Here is an 11,687-nt window from a genome sequence, read left to right on the forward strand (position 1 = left end):
CTATTAGGAAACGTTTGGTTGAGGTTATTGCTGCCAAAGGAGGATCAACCTAGTTATTAAATCCAAGGGTTCACATACTTTTTCCACCCTGTACTGTGAATGTTTACATGGTGTGTTCAATAAAAACATAAAAACATATAATTGTTTGTGTGGTTTTAGCTTAAGCAGACTGTGTTTGTCTATTGTTGTGACTTAGATGAAGATCAGAACACATTTTATGACCAATTTATGCAGAAATCCAGGTAGTTCCAAAGGGTTCATATACTTTTTCTTGCAACTGTATATATCCTTTATTTAACCAGGTACAAAGTCTCATTGAGATTAAAATCTCTTTTTCAAGAGCGACCTGGCCAAGAAGGGCAGCATGAACAAAGTTACAACAGATAAAAAACAGACAATAAAAGCAGACAGTGGTCGTAAAACACAAATTAAATGGCACATTATCCAGTCAATATGCAAATGAAAGAAACAATGGATTATTGTTCTCTGTCCTTTTAAGATGGACTTGAATTCCCCCATAGTGATACAATCTGACAGTTTCAGCTCCTTCTGTACTTTATTCCAGAAGGTAGGTCATACTTGATGATTGAGGGGAATCAGTGGGGATCCTAGAGTCGGTGGGGGGCCCTAGGCAAACATTCACTGGGGGCCCCTCGATGAGAAGCAACATTTTACGGCGCGTTATGCATGGGGCCGCCTTGAGGGGGTTTCTCGAAATGTCGTTGCAGTAAATTAAAGGGTGTTTCATGTTGTCGTTGCTGTGGACCTTCTTAATATACCCAGGGTTCTTACGGTCATTAAAGACCTGGAAAAGTCATGGAAATTAAAAATGCTAATTCCAGGCCCTGGAAAAGTTATGGAAAACCATATTTTTCCCAAAGTTTTGGAAAAGTCATGGAAATTGAACTAAAGTTGCATCAAATATAATTTATATTTTAGCTAATCGCCGAAATAGTAATACTATAATGATAATAAATACTGTATCGTATAGTAATGAAAAGTAAAATGGCATTTAACTGTTTAGATAGGCATAACATGTTTCATATGCAGACCTTATTTTCCTGTTCCATGTTAAAAAAAAACATTCCGAGTCATTTTTTTGGTCATGGAAAATTAGGTAAAGGTCATGGGAAAGTCATTGAAAATCATTGATGGAAAAGTGTAGGAACCCTGTATACCTTCTTTGGGGGGCCCCTTCTGGTCCGGGGCCCCAAGCAGTTGCCTGCCTTGCCTGTTCGCAAGGTACGCCTCTGAGGGAAATCATTTCCATCCTTTCTTTTCTAGAAAGATGCTATAAAGTAAATCACTTTAAAGTAATGATCTGCTTTTACCATCTGGGACATTACACTGGTTTTCACATGAATGCATCAATGATTATAATCCTGTAATATATATCATTATGATCATCATCACTGTGACTGTATTAGCCCTTATGCATTAAAAAGTGCTTTTACTTTAGGTATATTCTAATGTTAATAATGTTGTGTTTTCACTAAGTAATATCTTGAGTGCAAGGACTTCTATTTCTACACTTAAGTAAAATGTCTCTTTCACCAATACTTTTTGTAGCATTGTTCAATATCTGATTCATCCACAATCTTGCAGAGGAAATCTGACCACTTACCTTTTCATGGTGTGTGAACTGGTTGCTCAGCCAAGTAATAACAACTTAAATGTTAGCAGTGCTCTTTCAGTTAATCTTGTATTATGGACTGCCATTATCCGGCCTAAGAAGCTGAGTAGTTGTTGGTTATGTGACCTGAGGGCATTTACCTCCATTAGAAAACCCTCCGCTTTCAAACCACTTATTTGCCACTTTGTATTGTATGGTTAGCATTAGCACCATCAACACTATTGTTTCCATTGATACTGCTTTTGAATTGAAAATCAAGGGAATCATTATTTTTTAACCAAAGGTCACAAAAAGTATGCTAAGATACAAAGCAACTAACTCAAACAGCCTCTATTTTCTGAGAAACTAAAAAGTGTCTTATAGAAACTTCATTATACCATATGTATATACTACTGCCTCACCAAGCTGTGGGTCAATCAAACCAGTTGTGTCATTTCTACATGTGTAAACATTTACACTGTCCTACACAGCAGCTGTTGTATCGTGATTTGTTTTGAATTGGTAATTGTTTTGTGCGTTAAGGAGAATTACTTGTCATTTGCTGATTTCAAAGCTAATCAAAAGGTTTTAATCTGTACATTTTTGACAGGTAGATCCTGTTTGAAGTTCTGTCAGTTGTTATGCTGATTCAGAACTCACCGTTCATATTTTTCTAAGTTACTATTCCATATAGAAGCTGTAGGGTAACAACAAGCTGAGTCGCCCCTTTTTCCCAGCAAACCTCTCATTTAAAATAGACCATAAGGTTAATAAATGCATTATTTAAACACCACATATCATGCAACATGATATGAAATGAAATGTTCACATTCAATTGTTATTTTGTTGAACACCGCACCATTCCTATTTGTCAGAATCACAGAGGCTTCTCGAGAAACCAGTCCACCCATTATGCATGCAAGACAATATTATTCTTCCAACATAACTAAGCATTTTGTGTGAGTCTGTGTGCCTGCCCTGTAGCAAGCTCTGCTGTAATGAGATTTTAATTGGAGCTAGTGCAGGTTTAAAGGAGTCTATTTGCAGTAATGCAACTGAAGGAAAATAGTTGGTTACAAAGCATGGTTTGATATATTGTTATCCTACCATTCTGTTATTCGGTTCAGTCAAAAATGTAAATGCTTAGCTTTAATCGAGCCAACAGGAAGGTTTGCAATTGAAGTTTTGGGTCTAACCAAGCTCTAAGAATAAAGTCTCATGCAGAAGACCTCTGACTAATAAATGAAATCATGGAGAACATTACTTTTCTATTTGCAGGATGTCTCCTGTGATCATGACCAATGTTCTAGATTTCTGGCACAGTTTAGTGGATCCAATTTAAAATGTCCGCTCATTTCTTAAAAGGCTCGGCTAAGAATGACAGTAATACTTTAATGTGTGAAAAATCATGCGTCACTTACATCTTGAGGCCAGAGTCGACTCACTTGCTTTTTGAAACTGACAATGACATCATTACTTATCTGTAATATAAATACAACTAAACTGTAGGCCGATTTCCCAGAATTAGACCGTTAATAGTATTTCTTGATGAGGACAGACTGATTTAAGTTTCTTAGCTTTCAACTACTCAATACAAGTCGTCCTTGTACCTCACATTTGCTTGTTAATGGTTTCTAAAAAGCTTTGGATGATATACGCTCACATTATACACAATTTTCCCTTTACTCATCGCAAGGTTGTAGCATTTTAACAGCTATTCAAGCTAATAAAGTTTTGTTTCTATGGGTACCTGACTTGATAGCTTGCGCTGCTTCATACAGCTGTTATGTGATTGGTTGCGTGTCGAAAGGTCAGCAGTAAACTAGGTCAAAGTTGAAAAATGTGAACTTTAAGCACAGCGAACAACATTTCACAAATGTAATTTCAACAAAAATAAGAAACTGTAACTTATTGGCTGCACCCGGTTGTTACCAGAAAATGTACAGGAGACGTGCAATATATAATATAGGCTATATAATTTGAAATGGGGGGGGTAAGGTGTGTGTGCTTGACAGTGGGAGTGGCCTATAACACAAGGTGCAGATATTCTAATTTCCCTACTATGACATACGAGTCAATGCACATGGAGATGCATGCATATGTGCTTCTACAGCTAGCTATCTTGTTAATAATTCTGTATGCTCTGTCCTTGGTGTATCTATTCATGCCATACCAGTCATATTGTACAGATACAAGAGAAAGAAGTTTAGGCAAAAACTGGATTCTCAAATACCGCTGACGCATCTGTTACATAAACCAGTACAGGTAAAGATATGTGTCTATGCTTGGGGCAAGAAACACTGAACACTTTTATAAGTCATCTGATGTTAACTCAAAACAAAGTGCTGTAGAACAATGCAGTGTTTTAGTTGGCATACCTTCAAAAATGTATTGTTTGTAAAGGTTTAAATATGAGTGTGCAGAGAAAATGTGCATTGCTGCAGTCTTTGTTTGAAAGCCAGATTCAGTGCCAGCTCTTACCTTTCTCTGCGGAGCAAACATTCAGCTGCACACCCACTTGACTTTGAAACATTGTCCTGGTCTGAATACTCTTTCTTTTTTTGAATTGATTTCCAGTTTCTTTTATTGTTCAGACCATTAACGTACGAGTGAAAGACGCTTGCTCTCTTCTGATTTTTGCTCAAGATTTGTACACATCATTAACTTTTGATTTTATTTCTTGACAGTAAGCCCTGGATTTGAATGTGTTGTCAGAATGTTTGGATGTAAAGTCAACAGAAATATGAGCAATACCAGTAATGTCAGTGCAATTTTACATCTGTTTGCTTATAGTTGATCGGAGTCCAGGAGTAAACATGACTTACTGTAGACTTTGACAATGTTTCATGCTGTGCAATGGCCTAGCTTTCCATTTGGGTATGACTGGCAATTTATTGTAATGAAAGTACTCGTGTTTTGTTTGGAAATCACCAGAAGGCAGCTAAAGCAAGCAAGATATACAAAGATACAATAAATATGTGATATCAGCACAACAGAAAGTCCACAGATATTTCCTGTTTATACTGCCAATAAGAAAAATAAATAACTAATATCTGAGTATCACTTAAAAATCATTAGCTTATTTGAATAAGCCAAACTTATGTAATCATAAGGATTACTTATTCTGAGTTTGTAACTTCATGTTTAATTGGACGTTGCTTTGGAAAAAAGTGTAAGCTTAATGACATGTAATATAATGTAATAGGAAACAAAGCATGTCGAGAAAATACCTAAATGTCATCTGAAGTTTAAGACTCTTCAAGGACTCTTTGTTAGAGCGTTCTCAGTCCCTTGAGCCGGGGGTTAAAGGAAGGACATAAAGAACAGGTGCTCAGGGGTTTGGCTTCTTTTGATGTCGTTCACATCACTGCCCTTTTCCTGGAGAAAAGCCTGAGAGACTTCTCAACTGGAGCACCAAGACACCCTGTGCTGCCTTCCTTTTTGTACTCTGGCTTTCTCTTATCCTTTATCATTTTTCCCCTCTTCCTTTTTCCATTTTATTGCTTTCTCCTGTCTCTTCAGTTATAGCGTGAAAGCAGTTAGGAGTATGGTTGCCCCCATAACTCTAATGGGTTTCTCTCAGGGACACTTCTCTATCGTGGCATATCTTTAATGGAGCTCCAAGGACTGTGAGCTGCTATCTAAACAGGAAATAATGTACTCAACTGAGCTGACTGTAAAGGCAGAGCAGCATCTCTGAGACCAACAGCAGTGAGATGTCAGCCTGCTGACAGCGAACATCTTTTCAAGAGGATCACTGTCTTTCTGTCTTGTACCTAAGGGAGTGTTTACAGGCATGTGAGGGAAGATAAATAGGGCTATCTGTTTAGTCAAGTAATGTCATACCTGAAAGCATGTTGTTTTCCCTTGAGTTGGGATTTCATTATAAATTGAGAAGCTACTTTCCTCATAGGGGATTTTGTCTTTACTTGGATGTTTGAAGTTATATAATGTGCTATTCTGCTAAGGGAGAGAAACTATCTTGTGGTAATATTAGAAAAGAAGTGTAATCCTTACTTTCTTGTCCTTAATCTTTGAAGTAGTAGTTCAACCTGTGAATAAAAACAAATATTCACTTTGTTGTATACAACTATGAAGAACACATATCATTCCCGTGCCTTTGTGCTAACTATGGAGCTAGAAACAGACGTTAGCTTAGCATGAACAATAAAGCAGAAGGAAACTAGTCACTCAGTACAAAGTTAGAAAAGATATCTACCAACACTTCTTAGCTCCTTGATTAACACACTTAACATAAGATTGCAAAAACATTTCCAATCTTTATGCTAAGCTCAAATAAGCTCATCACTTCCTGCCTCTGGGTCCATGGCTCCATCTAACTCTCAACAGGGAAGTGAATTAAAACATATTTCCAAAATGTTAATTCCTTTAAGAAACTATTATATGTATGCTTTGCAAACATCTTTGATCTGGAATCAGACACACACTATGTGTCACGATTCTCATGTTGTGTCACGTTTTTAGTTTTGTATGTCTGGTTATGGGTGTTTTCCTCCGTGTATATTGTTTGGTCCTTCTTCCTGTGTTTTCCCTCCCTGTCGTTAGTTTCCCTGGTGTGTCTAATTGTCTGATTGTGTTCACCTGTTGCCCTTGTGTTTCTCTTCCCCTGCCCGGCTGTTTCTCGTCCTGTGATTACCCCTCTCTGTATTTAGTCTTGTCTCTTCCTGTGTTCAGTCTTGGTTCGTCTTTTGTTGTTGACTGTGTTCACCGGTGAGTGTTCTGTTTGTCCAAGTTCTATTCGTTATCCTTGAAATAAAGGTATAATCAGTTTAATCTGCATTTGGGTCCTGCTTCCTTCGCTCTACCGTAACACTATGACTCCAATGTTTGCATCCTTAAGTATAAACAAAATGCTATTACAATGTTACTGCTTTGAAGTTCTGCTCAAGAGTGAAAATACTTGAAAGTACAATAAAAGTGATTACAGTGCAAAAGCCCAGGAACATAAAACAGATATTCTCACAGCATTAGATGTTTCTTGAGTTATGTTGAGGTTAAATCCGGGGACATGTAATATACTGTAGCCACCATGCTGAGTTGCAAGAAATAATCACCACCATATATACAGCCAAGTCTAAAGTAATGTCTCTGCCCGCCAAATAAAGATCGGCTCATATACAGTTTTCTGGAATTACATTGAGAGGAGTGAGTCTAATCTATAATTATGAATCATCCTCAAAGAATTACCAGTGAAAATAGTTTGTTCCCAGTCTTTAAAAAGACTAGAATTTTCCTGCATGTTTAGCTAATTATACCGAGACACCCAATGAGACCCTTAGGCTGTAGTGCATTTTCTTTTACAAATGGCCTACTATTCATCATTATGTTGTTGGCATAGCATTTGTTCATTACTTTGAAATTAGACAAAATGTTTACACAATGGGCCTGAATAATACTCGAGCTGTCTGCAGATGACATTGTAATATAACTGATATATTGCTCCCATTAGTTTGTTTGAGAAGGTTTGTTGAGAGATAATCAGCTGATCACTGACAGTCACATCCACTACGGTCTTTCTCTTCTATGAGTATGCAAAGTACATATTACCATATCATGAGATTACAGTAAGCCATTTTCAGGCTTTGCTGATGCAGCCTTGGAGGCAACACTTTTTGCAACGGTCAAAATCAGCATAAAGATCACGCAGTGAGGAACTGAAATACATATAGATCAAAAATGCAGTTGGGCGCCAAAGAAGCTGTCGTTGTTTAGGTTAGGACAAGGAAACCATTTTCCTCCACTTAGTCACCTGCTACCCAGGAGCTTAGAGAACTACCTAGCGTAGAAGCGGTAACCTTTTAGGACCGTTCGCTCAGTTGTTGCAATTTTCATCTTCTAGTTTAAAATGACACCATCATTTATTGATGTGGTGTTTCCCAAGCTGATATAGAACCCCTCTCAATAATTAATCTGACGCAAGGCTTGTCCAGGCCTGAGCGAGGTGTGCTGCCGCTCCACTAAGGACCACAGTGATCATTTGGCCCCAGTCTGGGTAATTTCCATTTATCACTTTTATTATAGCTGCGATGAAACCCTGCGCGTGCTTCCATAAAGCACTTAAGGTCCTCTGCTTGTTTAATACATTCCTCTCTCTCTGACAGGAGGACTGCAATAATCTCATTTACCCATGAATCACTGTGGCTAATACCACTTCTGCCCGCTTCTCACATCCCCATGCCATTACACGAGTCTTGTCAAAAACATATCATATTTCATAAATAAAAACATACCTAAATATGGACGCATGCAGATGCACACAGATGTTTACTGATACTGCTGTGACTATTACAACCACCACAAGCCTAACAACTGATGTGTCTACTACTGCAACAACCACTTCAGCCGCTTTACAGCTCTTTTCAATTTCCCAGGTCTATCTTGTGGGACTTACCCAGAATTCTTTGCCTGATCTTCTGAGTACATATTTTCCTCTGGTAACAAGCTCCGGATGGCTCGTAGCATGAGCCCCGCCACCCTATCTTCCCTCAGCTATTCCTCAGGAGATACTGTCATAAAAAACAGATGATTAGATACTGCCTTTCAAAAGTCCACAGAGCATGTGTAGACTGGATGAGCAAGCACACATACACAAGGCGTGGAAAACAGCTCCAGGAGAGCCATCTGTCCTGATGGTGAAATCAAATAACAAACCTCAATGCACTGAATGGAAGCTGACAAGATGATCTTGGCGAACTCTTCTCCAAGGTCCTATCAGACACTGTGCAATACACTGTTTGTTTAGGTTTCACTTTTAGATCACAGTTCACAATGTGGACTGAAACATTGTAGTCTTGTTATTACCTAAGATTATATTTACGACGACATTTCTTCATGTGGTGAGATGTATAATATATAAATAATGATTTAAATGGTTGATACACATCACAATATAAATCATTGCATTGCCTAATGGAGACCTGAGCTTCTGAGCTATTACGACAGATCAACTTGTGCTCTATTTTATTGTTTTATAAATATATGTTGAATTAGAAATTGGACCAAATAAGGAGGTTGTGATCTATACACGCTGTGCATCTGAGGAAGCTGTAAGCAGGTGATGAATGGAGTTTAATTTCACTGGGAAGTTGGTTTGGGTTGCTAAGTGTAAACACCATTTGTCAAAAGGACTGTAGATATGTTATGGGGCCAGCTTCACAGATCTAACCCTGATTAATCGCACATGAGGGGCTTCAACTGGTCTGTAATGGATACAAATATTTCAGATGTGTTGTTAAAATCAGGACACAGTGACATTTAGTTACTTCAGCAGATTAAGAGAGATCTACATCTAGATATATAACTTGTATAGAAGCTCGAAAACATTCTTGTTGGTAGATTAAGTGCAGCTATTCACACACTTAAAAAAAAAGAATCTGAATCTCTCAGCGACTGTCATTGCAGACTAATTCCAATGAAGCCATAAGGAAACAGCCTGACATAAAGCTCATTAATAGTTCCGGTTATCTGCAGCGTGATGTGATGACAGTAGGTAATATTTAAACCACGCTTTGTCGAATCTGAAATGTGTTGTAGTTTTACTAATTCAACTCAATAAATCGGTGTTTAAAGCCCAATTACTACAGCCAACTCAGCGCTCATATAAAAACTAAGATTGGACTGCATTTTTGAATAATGTATGGTGAAACATTTAACACATGCTCACCTGACATTTCAGAATGATTGCTAGACATTTACAGTACTCAGTTTCCTAGATTGTACTATTTATATTTATGAGATGCTAAAGTTTACATATTTGCACAATGTGGAACTTTATAAATAAATAAAAATCACAATGCATTCACATTCAGTGAACTAAAGCCATTTATCTCAATAGCAGGTTATTTTATTTCTCAATCCCATGATGTTTGGACCAGTGGTTCCCAACCTGGGGGGCTCGCATATATATCATATTTAGACTTTTTTTTTTTTTTTTTTTATACATATAATTGTAAAGCAATAAATGATTGTCACTAAAAACCTTGTCTCTACATTACAATAAAATATTAAAATAATTGATGAATTAATTTGAATACAAATTCAAGTTAGTAGCTATTAAAGGCATTAAAAGACAGAAATGTATAATTCTTTCTTTAATATAAATGTTTCTTCTGCCCGTAAAGTGTCCAAACCAGGCTTTTCTGGATAAGCGCATTTTTAAAACATAGTCATTGTCCATGCTGGTTTCAGTTGGATTATTTGTCACAGTTGCTCCGATCAGATCGGTCTCCTCCATTTTGTAGATTATTTACGATTTATTTACGACTTTTGAATCCACATAAACACATCGTCAAAATCCGGTTTACTTTGAGCATGTGTTTTAAACAGTTTAATCCCTTTGTGAATTGTTTCCACTTGCGCCCTCCTTTAATTTCTTCAGTCATCCAAATGAATTAATCCTGAGTCCAATAACCATCAAAGTCACTCCAATAGTGCTCCTTAATTACGCTTTCATCCTCCTTTAACAAAATACTTCACATTCAATCCAGTTTGTGACAGTAGTTGTAGCATTTTTGAGACTGTGAAACTTTAATTACCGCTGTTGCGCCCCCGCCCCCCCCTTGTGTGTGTGTGTGTGGGGGGGCTCTTGGGAAAAAAGGTTGGGAACCACTGGTTTAGACCATTAAAGGGTTTTAATACTAGAACTAGAATAATAGCATTGATTTAATTATTTCCCCCACAGCAATAGCAACCCAAGAGAGAGAAAAGCGTGAGAGAAGCAATTGCCACACTGAAATCACATGGCCACAAACCACAAAGAAGATCTGCAGTTTATCTATTAGAAAACAATAAAACAGAGCTTAAGGTGGCAGCATATAGTATTGCCTCTCTGCAGCCACTAGTTAGCTGCAGTTTCGCTCTGGGTTTAAATCTCATAAGGATGTTGAAGAACACTTAACTTAAGATCAATAATGTTTCTGCCTCAGAGCCGGCCTGCGTTTCCCAGAGGACCCGCGGCCGTTGCACTGAAGTTCAGAGTCTCTCATCAGTATGCAACACAACACCACATATTCATCAGAAGTGTTTGGTCAGCTGCCTGAGGGCAAGAGAGACTCTGCTGCTTTATTCTACCACCGTCTGATCGAGCCAGACGATGAGAACGGAGCAAAGTTAGAGTGAGCTTCGATCTCATCGTTGCAAACTGCATCAGAGTGCGGAGTCAGGTAATTTAGTAGGAACAATGGGATTACCTGCACTCCTTGTAATGCACGATAGAAGACTCCAGATCACAAGCGCTTTATTAAATCCTACCATTTAAAGTATGTTGTAACAGCTCATAAATCCATCGTACAAAGTGTGTGTGCTAACACTGGTTCTGTGCGCATGGATTTTTTTTCAAGGAGTCAGATTTCCTGTTTAAAGAGGAGATATCAAGCTCATTTTCAGGTTCTGTATGTTGTGCCTCTACTGTGATATGTCTCCATGCTTTAATGTTCAAAAAGGTCTTTATTTTTCTCATACTGTCTGTGCTGCAGCACCTCTTTTCAAACCTCCGTCTGAAACCAGAGCCTAGTCTGCTCTGATTGGTTAGCTGGCTGGCTCTGCTGTGATTGGTCAACCGCTTAGAGATGTCCCGCCCCTTAGTGTACAATGCAATGTGTTGGAGCGCTAGCCAGTAAAAGCCTGCAGTGATGTCACTATGTTGGGGAAGTACACAAAGGAGTCCAATCAAGGCGTTTCAGGCGGGGGGGGGTGTTTTGGAGAGAAACTCCCTTTGGAGGGTTTTTGGCAGTTGCAGACCATCTACAAGCATAACAAGCTATATTACACACTACAGGAAAAGGAACCCCCAAAAACCAGAATAGGGCCTCTGTAATTATTGTTATTAATTAATTAATTTGTTTCATTTATTTTCTGAAGTGTTGGACTGTGATGACTTGCACTGTTTCTCTGTTATTTTTTCATAACTTGGATGTGGATCAACAAAACACACACACACACACACACACACACACACACACACACACTGATTTGCATATAGAAAGAAAGAACCAGTCCAATGATTGATTGGGAAGTCTTTTTTGGGCAGCGCTGTAGTTTCCACTACAGCGCACAG

The 11,687-nt window shown here is 38.2% G+C and overlaps 1 long non-coding RNA gene across 1 annotated transcript in view; it reads right to left on the reverse strand.

The window, feature by feature from the left end:
* Positions 1 to 10,645, reverse strand: part of LOC104959761 (uncharacterized) — an 11,411-nt gene extending 766 nt beyond the window's left edge. Inside the window, exons 1-2 of the long non-coding RNA XR_799915.1 lie at positions 10,636 to 10,645; positions 6,270 to 6,275 (exon numbers count right to left, since the gene is read on the reverse strand). This is a non-coding gene — a long non-coding RNA (uncharacterized lncRNA). The remainder of the gene's footprint in view (positions 1 to 6,269; positions 6,276 to 10,635) is intronic.
* Between the last annotated feature and the right edge of the window lie 1,042 nt (positions 10,646 to 11,687).

The sequence above is a fragment of the Notothenia coriiceps genome, unplaced genomic scaffold (assembly GCF_000735185.1).
Source record: "Notothenia coriiceps isolate Sejong01 unplaced genomic scaffold, NC01 NC01_scaffold00031008, whole genome shotgun sequence".
NCBI classification, from domain to species: Eukaryota; Metazoa; Chordata; class Actinopteri; order Perciformes; family Nototheniidae; genus Notothenia; species Notothenia coriiceps.